The sequence below is a fragment of the Elgaria multicarinata genome, chromosome 6, assembly GCF_023053635.1.
Source record: "Elgaria multicarinata webbii isolate HBS135686 ecotype San Diego chromosome 6, rElgMul1.1.pri, whole genome shotgun sequence".
In the NCBI taxonomy this organism is placed as follows: Eukaryota; Metazoa; Chordata; class Lepidosauria; order Squamata; family Anguidae; genus Elgaria; species Elgaria multicarinata.
In genome coordinates this window covers 74,117,275-74,134,443 of record NC_086176.1, presented here as the reverse complement: position 1 = coordinate 74,134,443, position 17,169 = coordinate 74,117,275, and the positions used below count along the sequence as shown (strand labels likewise).

Genomic DNA, 17,169 nt, shown 5'->3' with positions numbered 1-17,169 from the left:
GAACATTATCATATCCAAGGATTCTTTTTTTTTTTAAATGACTATTACTTCACATTTACATGGTACAAGCAAACCAATTGCTATTGCAAACTAATTACCATAGAGAGGAATGGCAGAAACAATTGTTCAAAGTACTCTTTTTTAGGGTTGAAGAGCGTGTGTGTGTGTTCAGGCACACACAAATAAATAGATTTTTAAACATAAGTTCCCATGTATGCATCTGTTATAATAGAAATTCAGTGAATCCTAAACTTTGCCGACTGAAATCCTTCTCTGCCTCTCCACCTTTTAAACCTGGTGCAGATATGTCACTGTTAATCTCTCAACTGGCAGCAGACTCCTTTCTGCTTTTGCTCCTGTCTCATGTAAATCTCCTGCCTGGTCAGCATTAAGCATGGTGTAGCATTATATTTGCTTGCTTATATTTGCATGGCTATTGTTAATCGGCAGCCATAATGTTACACCATGGTTAAGACTGATTAACAAAGGGAGGAAGAGGCATTTTATGTGAGGGAGATATGAGCATTTAAGAGCTTGCAGTGCTCCCAATATATGCTGGGGAACATGGATGGGAGGATGCTGTTGCACTCGTGTCCTGCTTGTGGGTTCCTGCTCAACAACTGTATGAACAGAATGCTGGATTAGATGGGTCCACTGGGGAACAGCAAATTAGCCACCAGAACAGGAGCCTTTATTCACAACAGAGTGAAGGAGAGTAGGACCCCGGGGATAACAGGTCATTTTCTAAGTTAACATGGAGGGGAGTTTGTTGAAGTTTTCCAAATTCCACCAGAACTCTCATTCTTTCTTATTCCTGTATAAGATTGCCATCTTTTTTGCCCATGAAAATTTGTGCATGCAATTTGCTCATCTTTGAAATGTATGCATTCTTCTCCCATTAATGTTTGTGCACATTTTTCAAAAGTACACATTCTTTCATGCACATATGTTAATAAAAGCATTCTTTTAGTCTTTTAATCACATTGCAAGCTCAGAAATGTATGGGCTTAGACCAAATATTGCGTCCGAGTCCATGTTCAGTCCAGAAAGTGTGAAGCGGGTAAAACTTGATCAAAAACGAACTGAAACTGTAGTAAATATAATTAGAAACTGTCAGCATCTTTTCTCAAACATCCAGACCTAGGCAACTGCAACCCTCTCATAATAGAGCACATCTCCTTATATCAGCCTGTGCACCAGCTGCAGTTCAGCCGGCAGGCACCGTTTACTACTCCATCCTTGCATCGGATTATGACAGTAACATCAAGAAGCAGGACCTTTACTGCTTTAGAACACTCTATCTAACGTGGTTAGGAAGACTCTCTGCTCCATTTCTGATAAGGTTACAAACTTATAGCGCAATCCTAAGTGGGGTGAGGTATGAGATGGTGGTTTGTTCATCACTTCCAAATCCCTGCTGTCTCATGCTGGTCCTTCTGGGTGGACTCCCCTTTGTTTCTTTCCTTGCCAGTTCTCCCCTCCCTTTGGGTCAAATGGGAGGGAAAACACCTACACCAGACCGAGGCTGGCATAGACAGGGAGCCTGATCCACCTCCCTCTTGTTTTCTGAACACCCCATTTTGGGGGCCTGCCAGCTGTGGCAGATTCTGTCCCATCCCTGCTCAGACAGGATTGTTCTCATATGTTAGTTGGTGCTTAAATGAGTCAGTAGTTTCATAGAATCATAGCAGAGCTGGAAGGGCCCTATCGAGTCCAACCCCCTGCTTATTGCAGGAATCTAATGCAGTTTCTTCAGCTAATTGCTGGCTCTGGCTTTTATTTGTTGTGTTTTGTTTCTATGTTCCAAATTTTATGATACCTGAGGTTTTGGCGAAAGCAGTTTAGATCACCTGAAATAAAATATAAATTTTAAAACCACAGACTGCCGGAAACAACTGCATAACGTACATATCCCACAAGCAAAGGAAAAGGGGTATTAAAGGAGTTTATAAACATCCATTAATCCTTGACTCACAGATAGTCATCAAACCCGAGGGAATTTCTCAAGGATTTGTTATCTAATAAAGGCTTCCAAACAGAAATAAGCCATGTTTACCTAAAAGTATTCCGCTGGTGAGTTTCATTTGCCTCACCTATTTTTTCTGGCACTTGGAAGATAAATGCCCAGAATTTCCTTTCAGAAAAGCTGTCTCTTAACTTGACAAGATCCATCTCAAATGAAATTTTAAGTGGCAAAAATTATTTCCTTATTCAAGATTGACACTGATCTCTTGACTTGAAGTTGAGTATTGATTAAGGGCTGTGAAAATCAATATTCCATTAAAACCAGCAGGTCTACAAGGCTTCAGCAAAAAGGCAACTTGCTAATCATACATGAAGGACTGACAAAGACTAAAATCAGTGCAGCAAGAAGCAGAAACATTGCTAAGATTAAGCCAGAGAGGAATGATGCTTGAAAATTCTAGCGAGAAGCATCAACACAAAGAAAAAACAAAAATGCTTTTTTTCAGAAGTGGTTGTGATTAGGAAAGGCATTGAAAGGTATTTTATGCCAATAAGGATAAGATGACCTGTAGAAACGGAAATGACTAGAGTGGTTGACACCAAGTGCCTTCTCCCCCCACTCCCAGTATAGTCAGGTTGACTCCCCTTTTGGCAGAGGATTAAGGGCAATAAAACAGAGAGAGAAGACAACATAGAGCACCATTGGAGGAAAACTCCAGTTGAATCAAATTGAACACAGACTAGAACCCAACAGGAGATCTACTTTGTAGTAGATGCTAGAGAAGTGGAGTTAAAAGAGTTGGATAAAGTTGCTTGAAGGAAGCAGTAGTAAGAAATCTTCCCTTGACCCAACAGATTTGGGAAGTTAAAGGCGAGTCTCAAATATTCCATTCTTGGCTAAAATTACCTAGAAGGTGGAGGCCACAGGACTCCAGATTTATTTGAATGATACTGATTATCTGATTCATTTCAATCAGGCCTCTGGCCAGGATATGGGGCTGAGGCTACTTTGGTTGCCTTGGTGGATGACCTACATAGAGATGTGAAGTCCAAGAAACAAATAGAGGAAAATGTCCCATCCCCCATTGGTTTTGTTTCTGAAAAATTAAACAGCTTTAGATTATGAAATATTTTCTTTTATAATTTAGGACAAAGTGCTTATATATTGTTACTCAGCTTCAAACAACAACACCCCAAGAAAGGTTTCTTAAAACTGCTGTAATAAGAAGACTCTTATAAAATGTCTAAAGATGTAAAATGTTAGAAATAAGGAAGCCATGGGGAAAATGTTTTAGAGATGCTCTGTGTAATTCCCAGCACAGTTAAAATTATTATATTATTATATATTAACTAATATATCTAAATTTAAGGATGCTCCAAGTCACGCTGAGTTTCCCCAACATGTAAGTAGAGTCACCATATCACAATATAGAAGAAAAAGTGCATTTTTGACCGTTTGGATTTTGTTCAACAGAGTCCTGAATTTCTAGGCTTGTACTGATTAGATACACTTCTAATCAACTGATGCACTTCTAATCAAAAATCCACATGTAGAAAAAACACTGTCAGTTACCCCACCACTGACACCAGATATGATGGAACAGCATGTTCCATCTATGTCTCTTGGGTCTATTGAACTCACTGCCACAGTTTTTAATAAAATTTTCAATTAGACCCCAGCACTAGGGAATGCTGCCTCAACTACAGAACCTTTTAACTGCTGCTACTAGAATAAACCCTCACCACCTACAAGAAACTCAGTAGTCTTGTTCCAGTGGTATAGGCATGGGATTGACACCATCACTAGAGACAACTTTTCACAATGAACAAAAAATAAGATGTTCATGAACAAAAGTAATTTACAAAAGTGAACAAAATGTCACTCTTCAAATAACAGGTTGAGATTGCTTAAAGGTTCTTAAATTAAATATGATGATTGTTTACTATTCTTAAACTGAGTTTTTTGCAGCTAAATAAAATCCCAGTAGCTTTTCCTTCAGATCAGATTTCCCCACGCCCCACTCCACAAACAGGAATAGATGTCGTATACCAATCTTCCTCTGCATTCAGTTCTTCTTGCTTCTTCTGAGTTTTAGGATGATTCAGATGTTTCAGGGACTACTAGAATAAGTTTTCTTTGGTCGGATATAAAACAGGAATCTAAAATGTGTTATATATAACTTGGTTTGCTCATAAAATTATCCTGTTTCGTATACTGAATTTAAAAGCATAGTTCAGTGAGACAATAATTATACAGTTTACTTTTAAAAGTTTAAAAATATGATAATTTTATGAGCAAACCAAGTTATAAATAAATTTAAGAACATAAAGGTTGCTTTATGTTCCTAAAGCAGCCTTCTCCAGCCTACTGCCCTCCAAATGTTTTGGACTACAATGCCACTGTAGTCCAAAACATCTGTACTACAGATGGCCAATGGAGTCCAAACCATTGGCCATGCTGCCTGAGACTCATGGGAGCTGAAGTCCAAAATATCTGTACAGCATCAAGTTGGGGAAGGTTGACCTAAAGCAACAAAGTGACTTTCGAGCTCCAAAAAAATAAGTATTACTTATTTCCCCAAAATTTCTATTTATTTTTTTCTGGGGGGAAAACAGATTCCCCCGATTGCTTCAAGGTCTCTCATATATATATATAGAGAGAGAGAGAGAGAGAGAGAGAGAGAGAGAGAGAGAGAGAGAGAGAGAGAGAGAGAGAGAGAGACCTATGCCAAAAACTGGAAGGAGGGAGCAATTGTAATAAGCTGAATTACACAGGAGGAGAGGGGCGACCATGTGGACGTAACTGAAAACTTGCCTGCTCATATACATGAATGAGACTGCGCCCTCTACTGGGTGTTTTGTTTTGGCAGGAAATCTCAAGATATTTCAGAAGAATCTGAATATCCAATTTTTTAAAAAACACAATAACTGGGGGAAGGAGTGGGAAACATGCAGATGGCTCACAACGTTGTCAAAATGACCAGCAAACTTCTGTGAGTGGCTAGTCACGAGTATGCTCTAAATCGCTTATTTAAAGAAGCCCTGAATTTACTTGCTTGTCAAACCCAAAGACATTCTTGCCCCAGGCATTTTGACAAGTGTGTTTGTTGAAGGCTATAGATGAACAGTGAGTGGAACTGTTGAAGGCTGAGTTGATTATCTTAACCAAATACTGCATTTTGAGTGGTATGAGTATTGGTTTTAAAAGAAAGTCAGTAGCAACAAACAAAGGGTTACAACTGAGGAGTGACCCACAATAATCCTTTATTTTTTCCCATACAGTTACAAAGGCGTTCGATACTATACTTATAGTTTGAATTAGTTAAAATGCTGATCTTTTCATTCCTTTCTTCCCACCTGAATAATCCATGACTAAGATCTACTACATTTCAAAATAGAGAAATATATTACTCACCCTGACAATTTTCATGGTTTACCAGATGACACATTCAGTCAAGCTAGGAGTTGTAACACTTCATTTTTCTCCTCAAATTCGTTTTTTGAAAGTAGATATTACATTTTTTTACAGTAAGTTTACGGAATTTTGCTGTAAAAAACAAGTTTGCACAATTTTGTGTTTTCAATAGATCATTTAGCCCCATAAGGAAAATTTGTAGTACATCATAAAAATTAATTAGTGTCCAGTTGGAATATATTATTCACATTCAGTAGTGAAAAACTATTTTTAATTTAGCCTTTAAAGGAAGGTCATGTAAAATATCTTTGCATTGACACTCAGTAATAAACCATGAGTAGTACAGTACAATACTTTGTCTATTCAGAGGAAATCCCATTGAGTTCAATACAGCTTACTCCCAGGTAAGGGGGTTTAGGATTGCACTCTAAAGGAATTTACAGCCTCCAGATATGAATGATTCAATTAGGTCTTCACATAATAATACAAAATAATTTCCCCACATCTTCAACAAAGTTTCTAAACAACTCCAAGTACCCATTTTATTTTAGTTTGCAGCACTAGTTAAGCAGAATGAAGCACTATTATTAATAGACACTAAGTACACAGAAACTTACACTTAGAAAAAAACATGCTGCCATTTTATTGTTAATTTTATTTATTACATTTCTTTACCATCCAATAGCAGAATCTCTTTGGAATGATATGCATGCATATGACAACACAAATCCCTTCTTGCAATGACTAGAAGCCACATTCAGCCACTTAGAAAAAAGATAGCAATAGAGTTTAAAGGACTGTTAGTTGTAAATGTCACAACGTGTCTTCAGCTAATTTAATTATAATATTTATTTTAATTTGCATTTTTATTTGATTTAAATTTCTTGATAAAAAAAAATTCCACCAAGAGAGAGATGAGCTAGAAGTCTTAGATAGGACAACATACATTATTATTCATGATGCTAGACTTCAGAATAGCTTTCCAAAAAGGGAGTCCTTGAGTACTATAAGCAACTAGCTATCATCCAACATCCACCTAAGGCCCTTAGTGCACCAATATAAAGATTTCAATTTAGCAGGGTGAAGAAGACAAATCTGCCCAAGGGCTATTGAATACACTGGCTTGGTTCAGATGCAATCTGCCCAAATCATGAGTAGGTTTGCTAATCATGGTTCAGGGACAATACCCTGTTAACACTACCATTAACTCATGGTTTGCCCAATTTGGATATAACAGCAAATGAGGACTAGAGAAAGGTCAGCATTAGCCAGTGTGGTGTCAGTTGGACTGGGAGATCCGGATTCTAGTCCCCACTCAGCCATGGAAACCCACTGGGTGACTCTGAGCCAATCACAGACTCTCAGCCCAACCTACCTCACAGGGTTGTTGTGGTTGCAAGGATAAAATAGAAAGGAGGATTATGTATGCCACCTTGGGTTCCTTGGAGGAAAAAAGGTGGAATACAAATGCAATAAATAAATAAATAGGTCTGTTTTCAGTAACTAAAAAGCCAAGCAATATTTACATCTGAACTGAGCCCAGATCTACACCAAGCAGGATATGCTTTGAAAACTGTATATAGTGTGTGTCTTGGGCCCCAACAATTGTCACTACTGTTATAAACCATTTTAAAGCCACAGCATAGATCTTGCCTGAGACACTAGGCAAAGCCTTCTATACCCCCAGGTTCAATTTTAAAGTTATGATTTTTTTATTATTATTGTAGGAGGACTTCACATTCCCCGTCACAACATTATGGCCCTCTCATTTGGGTCATTTCCTTGCATGGCTGAATCAGTTCAAGGGCAAGAAATCTCTCTCAGCATTATCAGGAAACCACCACTGAGAAAACATTGCCAGTGCTGTCAATTAAGGGCCCTACATGTGGGTTGTCATTTGGGAGGGACGACCACAAAGCTATTTTATACTGTCAAACACATAGAGAGTATATATTTCAAATCCATAAAATGATCAATTTGAAGTAACAAAATACAAAAGGAGGAGAGTATCCAAACCAGATCAGAAAAAGGAAAAACGGGTCCTCAGGATGCAAATAATGTATTTTCATGAAGCATGACGCATTTTGGCCTGTGCTTCATTGAAAGGCCTTCTTCAGGGGGTTGATAGGAGTAATTGTCTGTAGAATTTCCTCTAGCAAAGATAATTGTCTCCTGTGATAATCTATGGTGACAAGTGGCAGGGGAATAGAAGGTGGGACATGGGCTTTACATTCCTTGCTAAACCATGGTTTAGCATACATCTGAATGAAGCCATTATGTACAAACTGGATATCACAATTGCAGGACTATCCTGCTAAGCTAAAAATAAAGTAGTATGCTTTTCATTGATGAGATTTTCTGCTCACTTTTATTTTAACCTTTTAAAAATTAGCAAATTAGTATTGCAATCTTTTTTACAATATTATATTCATATAATATTAGGAGCGCTTATAAGGCAAAAAAAAGAAAAAGAAAAAAGAGGCATATAGGAATTAAAAATATTCCCTGCATGTCATTGCCAACAATGGTGCGTTGGTGACTACCACAGAAAGATCTTCCTCTTTAAGCAATTAATCCTTAGGTTGTTTCTCTGGTTATTAATTTTATTGCTGGCTCCTCAATGTGTTTAATGTTTAATATTGTCTTATTTGTAAACTTTGCTGTAGTTGTTTTGTTTGGTTATATGATTGAAAATCACCCCAACAGCATTTGCCAGTTGGGCAGTATACAAATCTAACAAATAAATAAATAAATAAATAAAGACCAAAAATGAGCCAGCTCATTTTATTAAGGACAAACACTGTATTCTCTCATATGAGTACAGACATTGTCATACTCAAAAGGCTCAAATAAGACTTACAACTGGAAGTTTAGTAAGTACGAGATTATTTTTCCCAGTTCAATGGCGAAAGATGTACTTCAAACAAATCTAAAAGTTTTTTTATAGACAAAATTTTCCATAACCTTTTCATTTTTCTTTTTGCACTGCTTAAATATTGCTATTTTAACCTTTTTGATCCCTTCTAATCTTAAAGTCAGCCCAGAGATACTTATTCTCCAGATTATTTTACCCTCCAATAAAAATCTATCTATTTCTAGAGTGCATTTTTACTGCAATACACCATCTATAGGCAGATCAACACAAAATGTCACATGGATCAATGAATTTGAAAAAGGTTTGACATTTCAAGTTAATGCCATCCAAATTCCTTTCAATACATGTCTATCCACAATAGCCATTAGCTTTCTATCATATCATTGCTGCTTCAAGGCAACATAAACCTTACAAGCAACTGGAATATCAGCCCTTCTTCATATGCACAGTATTACATCTATAAGCCACAGTTTCTTCAGAGAGTTCAGGGTGGTAAAAACTATTATCTCCCTTGCTTATGTACGGCTGTTCTGAGCTTAGGTATACATCTATGTCTGCCTTTGTCTAACCCAAGGTCACCCAATAAGCTTCATGGCTGTACAGGAATTTGAACTCTGGTCGGCCCAGACAGAGTTAACATATGAGGGAAGGAAAGGGGGAAACAGAGGCAGAAGAACCACCTTTTCCTACGGCCTGCTGGAGCAGGGCAGAAGATGGGATCTGTGCAGCTTTCCCCCTTTTGGCCTCTTATGGCTAATGGGAAGGAAATAAACTAGGCCAACTCCAGGGCTCAGGTAGGGTAAAGCAGAAGGTCCCAGTTTCAATCCCAGGCATCTCCAGGTAGAGCGAGGAAAGAATTCAGCCTGAAATCCTGGAGAGCTGCTGCAAGTCAGTGTTGATAATATTGGGCTAGATGGACCAATGATCTGACTCAGTATAAGGCAGCTTCCTCTGTTCATAGTTTTTGTCCCTCACTCCATGTGTGTTCAGGGTCTCTCTCTCTCTCTGTCTCTCTCTCTCTCGGCAGTTTTCTCTCTCCGCATTCTGAGATCCCAAAAATCTTACGAACAGGAGCCATAGGATTGCTTCCCAATCCTTAGGTACTACATCTGCTTCATCATACCATGCTCATAACAGAATGTGCCTGAAGAGTGTTACAAAAATACAGGTTTCAATCTCTTGTGTGACGGAGATATCTGGTCAGCCCTCCTTCTGAACTGACAAGCAAGTATTAGAAATCTAAAGCATGAGGGCCATTCAAGCAGACATAATGTCAGATTAACTCCCTATCCAACCTTTAGAACCAGGAGTATCTTTGAGGCAAAAGTCTAGAGATTTATTTGATCAACAACTTAAAGAGGGACTAATCCACCCTTAATATACATTCTGATGTATATACATTCTGGTGCACAATCCTTTTAAGCACTCATCATATGGCATTGACTCTAATACTAAATTTAATGTTTTGTATTTTGTAGTTTATATTAGTTTATAGAGAGCCATATCCCAAGGTTTAGAAAAATCAGTGTGTATATACAAACATTAAAAGACTTATACCTTGAAAGATTATTTATAAAGTACCAAAAGTCTGCTTGATGCTGTGCAATGATATCAATCAATCACTTTATTACGGTCTGAGACCAGCACAACATTAATTCAGCAACAGCAACTATACAAAGTAGTACAGATCCTTAGTTCCCATTTCCCAGAGATTTAACAGTCCTCTGAGGACTGTGGGTTAATAGGTTATGACGTGTCCTCATAGCCAGGTGGCAGAATTTAGCAACCTTATAGGTAACTGAGGGGTTCCTCAAGGAGGAACTTGGTATAAAATTCTTCGGTGTTACCTGGAAAGTCCTGTAGTAGAGGATGGATTAAGCCTGACCGGGCCTCTGAGTAGAATGAGCAATGTAAAAGCACATGAGAGGATGTCTCTATCTCACCTGAACCACATGGGCATAACCTTTGGGAGACTGGAATTCCTTGATATCTGCCTTCTGTGAACTTGGAAGGGAGCACATTATAGCGAGCCCTAGTAAACGCCCACCTGTATTTATAATATGTAAGGGAGCTCAGATAAGCCGCAGGGCCACCGCCCTGTATATCTTGAGGAGAACGGTAAATATATAGGATTTGGCTTAGATCGTTCTGCAGTTCAATATCCCAAATATGCTGCTTAACAAGGTCTTTGGCTTTTTCTAAGCCTATGGCTAGTAGATGTTCTGTAGAGAGCCCATATGTGCATAATTTCTCTTTGATAATGTTCCACCATTTCATCCGATAATTGTCTTGTAAAATTAGGGGAAGCAGCCCCGCTGGGGTCAGCTTAAGTCTAAGCCAGGTAAATATAGTAATTTGCCACACATTAGCTTCAATTCTAATTAATCCACTCTCCATTCATAATGTCGCAGTGGAGACACTTCTTGGTGTCAGAAATAATGCCCTTAAGAAGCCCAATTGTATTTTCTCATATATGGCTAAGTTGGAAAATGGTCCCAATTGTGCTCCATACAAGAGCTGTGCCACAAACAGCTTAATTGCACCTGGAATAAAATTTCCTCTTCATGTACGAAAGAACCTCAGAATGGCTGCTGAACTTTCTTGGCAAGTGAGGAGATATAATTGATCTGTGTCGTTTTCCTTCTAGAAGCTTGGAAAACGTCACCTAGATATTTAAAACAAGAGACTTGTTCAATCTCATTGTTATCTATATACCATCTGTGGATCTTGTTGCTATTGGCAAACGCTGTGCAATGATAAAAAAAATCAATACAGTTCCTGGCTTACCATCTAATAAACACAACAAGAGGGATGGGAAAGGAAACAAGGAAAAAACAAGAACATAAGTTTGCATTAGTTGCTCAGAAATTTATGTAACATTTTTAAAGGCAGTGGTTCTAGCTAAAACTACAACTCTCATAATCTCTTGTACCCCATCATGCTGTTAGTCATGTGTGCTGCCAGAGAAGCAGAGTTTAGCAATGATCTTACCCCCACATAGGAAGCATCACTCAAGGAAATTATCATGCTGTACATTTATGTGAGAAAAAAAGAAGTGTGTTTATCAATGTTACAGCAAGTCAATCTCTTCTAAAATGATAAAACCTTGAAGTTGCATGCACTTCTTGTGGTGATTATGATGTTCCTCTTAGAATGGAGAACCTATAAGTAGAAGGAAGCATCTTAATATGGAGTTGGGCCATTGGTCTATCAAGCCCAGTATTGTTGACACTAACTGGCAGTGGCTCTCCGGGGTTTCAAGGTTTCCCTGCCCAACCTGAAGAGGAGGATCTACCACTGAGCTACAGGTCCTTCAAAGGACCAAGAAATGGTTCTTGATAGGTATCCACTGTAGCTCATTCCTCACTTTTAACAAGTTGCTAGTTTTTTCATAATTTCACATCTATGTATTTGGCAGAGGTAGCTTGGTTCTCTTTAGCTAGCTGTTGAAATTTAGGCACCCATATGCTCAGTATTCCCTGGGTCATGCAAGCTTGCCATATCTCCAGGTCTCCCGAGTGCCAGTTTATAATTGATGTTTCCTGAACATGTTTCTCATGCTACATTAGCTCCCAATGTTTCATGGATGCAGAAACTCTAATTACATTAGATTGCTTAAAATGGCCAAAGTAGTGGTCAGACCAAGACACTTACAATGTCATCTTTTAGGAATAGTATCACTTCTCCTTTTATTGCTCTTTTTAAAAGTAAAAATGTTTTACTTTTCCATTTGCTTGCATTATACTACATGGAATGGTGCAGAGTTCACTATCTAGCTGTAACAGAACTGTCTCTTAACTGTAACGCAGAGACAGCTAGTAAAAGGAAGCTAGTAATACCTAGTGAATGATCTCCTACAGTATGGACATCGAATGTTTGGTAAAGAATAGATAAAAGTTTTATATACAGTATAAAAAGAAAGAAAATCTTTTGATACTTTAAAAAAATGAAGTTTCAAGCAGCTGAAGTAATAGGACCCTACTAGATTGTCAAAACCAAGATATTTTGTCAAACACAGAAATACCCTGCTGATATAATTAACCAAAAGTGCAGTATAAAGTTGTAAAACCAATTGTTATAAAGCTGTGTAAAGCAGTAGAGAAATGAGTACACACCACCCGGTGGGGGGGAGCAGGGAAAACATGCCCTAACATGAAGGAGTTCATTTGCATACAGTGTTGTGCATGCAACAGTCTCTTGCTGCAGAAGGAGGAGCTGAACTTTGACATTGTTAGTGTTGGAGGTGGTTCCTGGTTTGGGCCTGCTGAATCAGCTCTCTTTTGCAGCGCACCCCAGTTCCTGATGCTGTTGAATCAGCTCTCTTTGCAGCGCACCCCAGTTCTGGTTGCTGCCACCTACCATCCACCTTATTGCATACCTGGAGGATCACTATTCATTCACTGTCTCCTGGGCTTGTGAATAAGGCTAAAGGACACAGGCTTCCATCGGCCTACCTAGACCTTGGGAGGGAAATGTGTTAATCAAAAGGTTGTTTCCCATGTTCTATTTTTGCTGCTTGTTGTCAAACTGAATAAATACCAGTACTTATACCTCAGGTGTGTGGGTGAGGTTGCTACTCAGACATCTCTAAATTGGTGTCCCAGGTTTCCTGGGTGGGGGCTTGAGCCTGAGCTAACCTTAAGGGAAAAACAAACAACCCCTAGACATAGAACCCGGCCCTGGGTACCGACCCAAGGGTTACAGCTGTTTTGTATAAAGCTAGATCTGTTACACAAATACTGACTTCTCTATTTCAGCTTGTTTCATCAATGCAATACTCTACCATGGAGATTATCTAGTGCTATTTCAAATTCATACATTTAAAAAATACACACCTATCTCTCATATATTGTACAGGTCATGGAGAACACTTAACACAGAGAAATATAGCTTCTCAAAGCCTTGTTCAAGACTCACAGTTTAAGCACATTTTAGCCATCTGGTAGAACACAATTTACAAAAGTTACTGTTTTAATCAAGCAATGTATCAAAATCATGATTTAAAGAATCTGAATTAAGTGGTACTTGTGATATGTATGTTTATAAATAATTATTTTTAACTAAGCCTGTAAGCCTTAGTTCCTCTTTTTCTTTTCTGTGCGAGGCCTATCATTTTCCCTCTTAGTGCAAGTCTTGGAGTTGAGGCAGTCGAGTGCATGGCTCCTCAGAAGTTAGTCTTCCCTCATGTAAATAATTATGAAGAATATTGTTGTGAGAGTTCCTGGGATTAAAAGGTGTTGACCTGGGCCGAGGGGTGGACCGTAAATTGAGCAACTAAACTCACCTGCACATGAATCATGCCCAAGGGCCATTACATGGTGTCAGGAGTGGACTGTTGTGCTCACAAAACTACTTAAAGTGTGCTTTTCCAGTGTACAACCCTATATCAATAGGAAGGATGGAACATTTAAAAATTTCTTCTGAGCTAAGCTTCATTGAGAACCTAATAGAAAATAGAAACAGAGACTACAATGATATCTAACCATTACAAAAGCTAAGGAAGAGTCATCGGACTGCTGTGATACTGCACTGCATAGGAGAAAGAGCTTTAGGCAATGTAGAACAACATCACTGAAACAGACCCTGAAAACACTGTATTAGCAGAAGCTCTTACTGCATTCAAACATTATTGTGAGTCCAGGAGGAGCCCTGGCTCAGTTGTAGAGAGCATGCTTTGTATACAGAAGTCCCAGGTTCAATCCCTGGCATTTCCAAGACTGGAAAAATTCCTGCCTGAGACACTGCAGAGCTGCTACTGGGCTAGATGGACTAATGGTCTCACTTGGTATAAGGCAGCTTCCTATGTAGCCCTGTTTTTTAATAGTTTCAGTTCTGACAACTTCTTTATGATATGGAAGCAGGTGTAGAATCCTTTGTCACAGCACTTAACGAAAAAACGCAGCATTGTGAATTTGGTGCTTCCACAAATCTAATTCTCAGAGACAAAACTGTCTTCAGCATTTCAGTATATCTTAGTTTAACTCTAGAACAAGAAATCACCATTTGCAAAGAAAAGGCCCTCATCAGGATCCAGGCTACAGAAACCAAGCTCTTTGCCATACAGCCCAAGGGAGAAAGCCCCAGAACCTATCAAGAAGGAAGAAAGGCCCTGGGGCAGTCTTTTATAGAAGACAGCCTAGTAGCTGCAAATTCTCTATATTAATATAAAGGTTTGTTTTTGAAGAGGGATATCAGAAAAAAACAATGCTGCCATGATTTACTTTATAGTTGCATATAACTCCACAACTAGTCATATCCATTTTGATTACAACTCACATGCATCCTTTCAACCACTTAACACTTGGATTGGTATTTAACACACTTTCAGTAATCGTCTTACTGTTATTAGAGAGTGAAGCAAATGCCATCAAGAGTGTGAATTATTGAAGCTTAGTGCAATTACTCAGTCACAATGACCCACTTAACAGAGTATGTATGTTCTACACTTCCACATAGTGCCCAAGACTAGAAACAGCAGAGGCTAAAAGTAGAGGGAAAAGTTTTAGCATCAGTGTTTGGGGGGGATTCGTGTTATAACTTATTAAGGCATCAGCTACATTCAAATAATTGCTAATGAAAACAATAAGCAAACTACAAAAAGAATGATCATAGCAGGAAACAACAAAGGTAAGGTTGCAACCCAGACTAGTGATATGCAAGGGGAGAACTACATGTCTTCAGTCAGAAATTCATCACTTGATGTGTCTGCCATAATAATTCCCACAGGAGAATCAACTGTGGTTTATTTTTTCAGCAGCAGGAACTGCTGTAGCAGAAATAGTCAAAGTCAATTGTGCAAACAGTTCTGTTGTATATATGCACATCACTTATTTGGATCATAGCCCAACTGCTCCAGTTAAGCAACAAAATATGTTGGAAAAGATCTTAGGGATCACTGAAAACAAGGAACCCTTGGACCAAAAGAAGCAAATATACATATCTATAGAAAACATATTTTAAATATATTAGTTTGATACAAATGTGTGTAGTCAGAATCAAGACATGGACCATATAAACAGAACAGTCACTGGTGATTTGGAGGTCAGTAGCAAAACTACTGAAAACAACCATTATGAATTTGAGGGCTTCAGCTGAACTTAGTTGCACATAATTAGAACATGATTCTATTTTCTTGTTTCCTTATGTACAATATTTATATCTCATCTTTACTTATACAGTTCAAGGCAACTTGCAAAAAATAATTAAAAACAATATACAAAAAAGAATAAAGGCCAAAAATATTTTTGAAATGGCAGTAAAATACATCATCATAAAAAGACAAAGTGAAAAACCAAAGTAAAAAACCAGAAAGATTGCATGTAATTATGATAGAAACTAGTAAAAAACAGTCTTTACAGGCCAAAGACTTTCCAAAATAGGAAAGCTACAAGCAAGGTGCAAGATAAACTTCCCTAAGTGGGGAGTTTTAAAGTTTGGGTGCAGCAACCAATTGAATTAAGAAGGAACACATTTAACCCATTTGAAGTCACTGCCAGTAAAGGACACACAGCTCTCTAATAGTTACTGTAACAATATAAAACTACTACTTCATTGGGCCTGAGAGAATTGTGTATCATGAGAGGAACCAAGAAATGGTTGAAGGCAACACGCAATGCTTCTGGCCGGGGGAGAGAGAGGCCACTCCCTGACAGAGCTCAGTGGAAAAACTTTGTTTAAATAAAACTTTTATTTGTTTGTAAGGCAGCAGCAGTGAGCGTGTGTAGATCTCACTTTCTGTAGATTTTCTCACCATCTTCTTCCTGTTGCCTCCAAAGGTCTATTCAGCTTTCCTCCTCCACCACCACTTTTGCATTCCTCCTCCACCTTCACTTTTATAATTCTTGACTGTAATTATTTCCCCAAAGTGCTTACTCAATTTGCAGTCTGTCCTTAATCACCTTTATTTATTTTATTTACGGGGATTTGCTTCTAAGCTACCATGCTTAAGACTGCCACCTTGAGCAAGTACAGCTCCCATCTTCACCCTCCCAGACAGGACATATATAAACTACATTTCTAAGAGCACTTTTTAAAGCCCTCTGTCAAATGTAGTAAAGTTTGACTTAACAAGCGGGCAAAACTGGGAAACGAACTTTTTAAAAACATATCTAGCACTTAAACGGTGCTCAAATTATTGGGGTTGAGGGCCTAGTACTCTTACTGTTTGACAGCCACCCCCTGCTACTGTTTTTATAAGGGTACAGGGAGCTGTGATTTGGCTAAAACCAAGGAGTTAAGGGGCTGGACTTGTAGATTTCGTTAAAGGCCCCCCTCTACCTTTTCCCCTATCATTTAAGCACTGGGTATAAAGTAACATAATGCAGAATTGTAAGAGGAAGTTCTGCCTGTATATACAGAAGAGAGAAGCACAGATAGTTAGCAGATCAGACCATCTGGATGTGCTCAATTCCCCAATTTCCCTTGTGACACAGCTTCCCTAGAAGCATAGCTGGTAACATTTCAACACAGCAGTACAGAAAAGATTTGTAGCAGAGAAGGGTGGGGGCAAAAGGAAAATTGCTTCACTTTCATGATTTATATACAAATGCACAGTTGGCAGCATAGGCATACTGTATTTAAGCACTCATCACTGTCTTCTGCCATAAATATTTTCCTTATGGTCTCTATAGTAAGGTTGTCATTCTTAGTTCCAGCAATAGAAAAAGAAATTTATTCAGCAGACTTTGTTTTTGAGATTAAAGGAGAACACAGCATTTATTTATTATTTATTTATAAAACACCTCTTGAGCTTTAAACATTTGAGACAAGAAGTCCTACATTTGTCATCTTTGTTGCAATTCCGGGGGGGTGAGGGAAATGCAGGCTGCCTGACAATTCCTGTGGTTGCAATAAGCAAAGTGCCATATGGCTAGTTAAGGACAGAGGGCACCTTGGGATTTACTGTGTGGTTAAG

The 17,169-nt window shown here is 38.5% G+C and overlaps 1 protein-coding gene across 2 annotated transcripts in view; it reads right to left on the bottom strand.

The window, feature by feature from the left end:
- Positions 1-17,169, bottom strand: part of MCTP1 (multiple C2 and transmembrane domain containing 1) — a 230,857-nt gene that overhangs the window by 190,469 nt on the left and 23,219 nt on the right. The window lies entirely within an intron of this gene.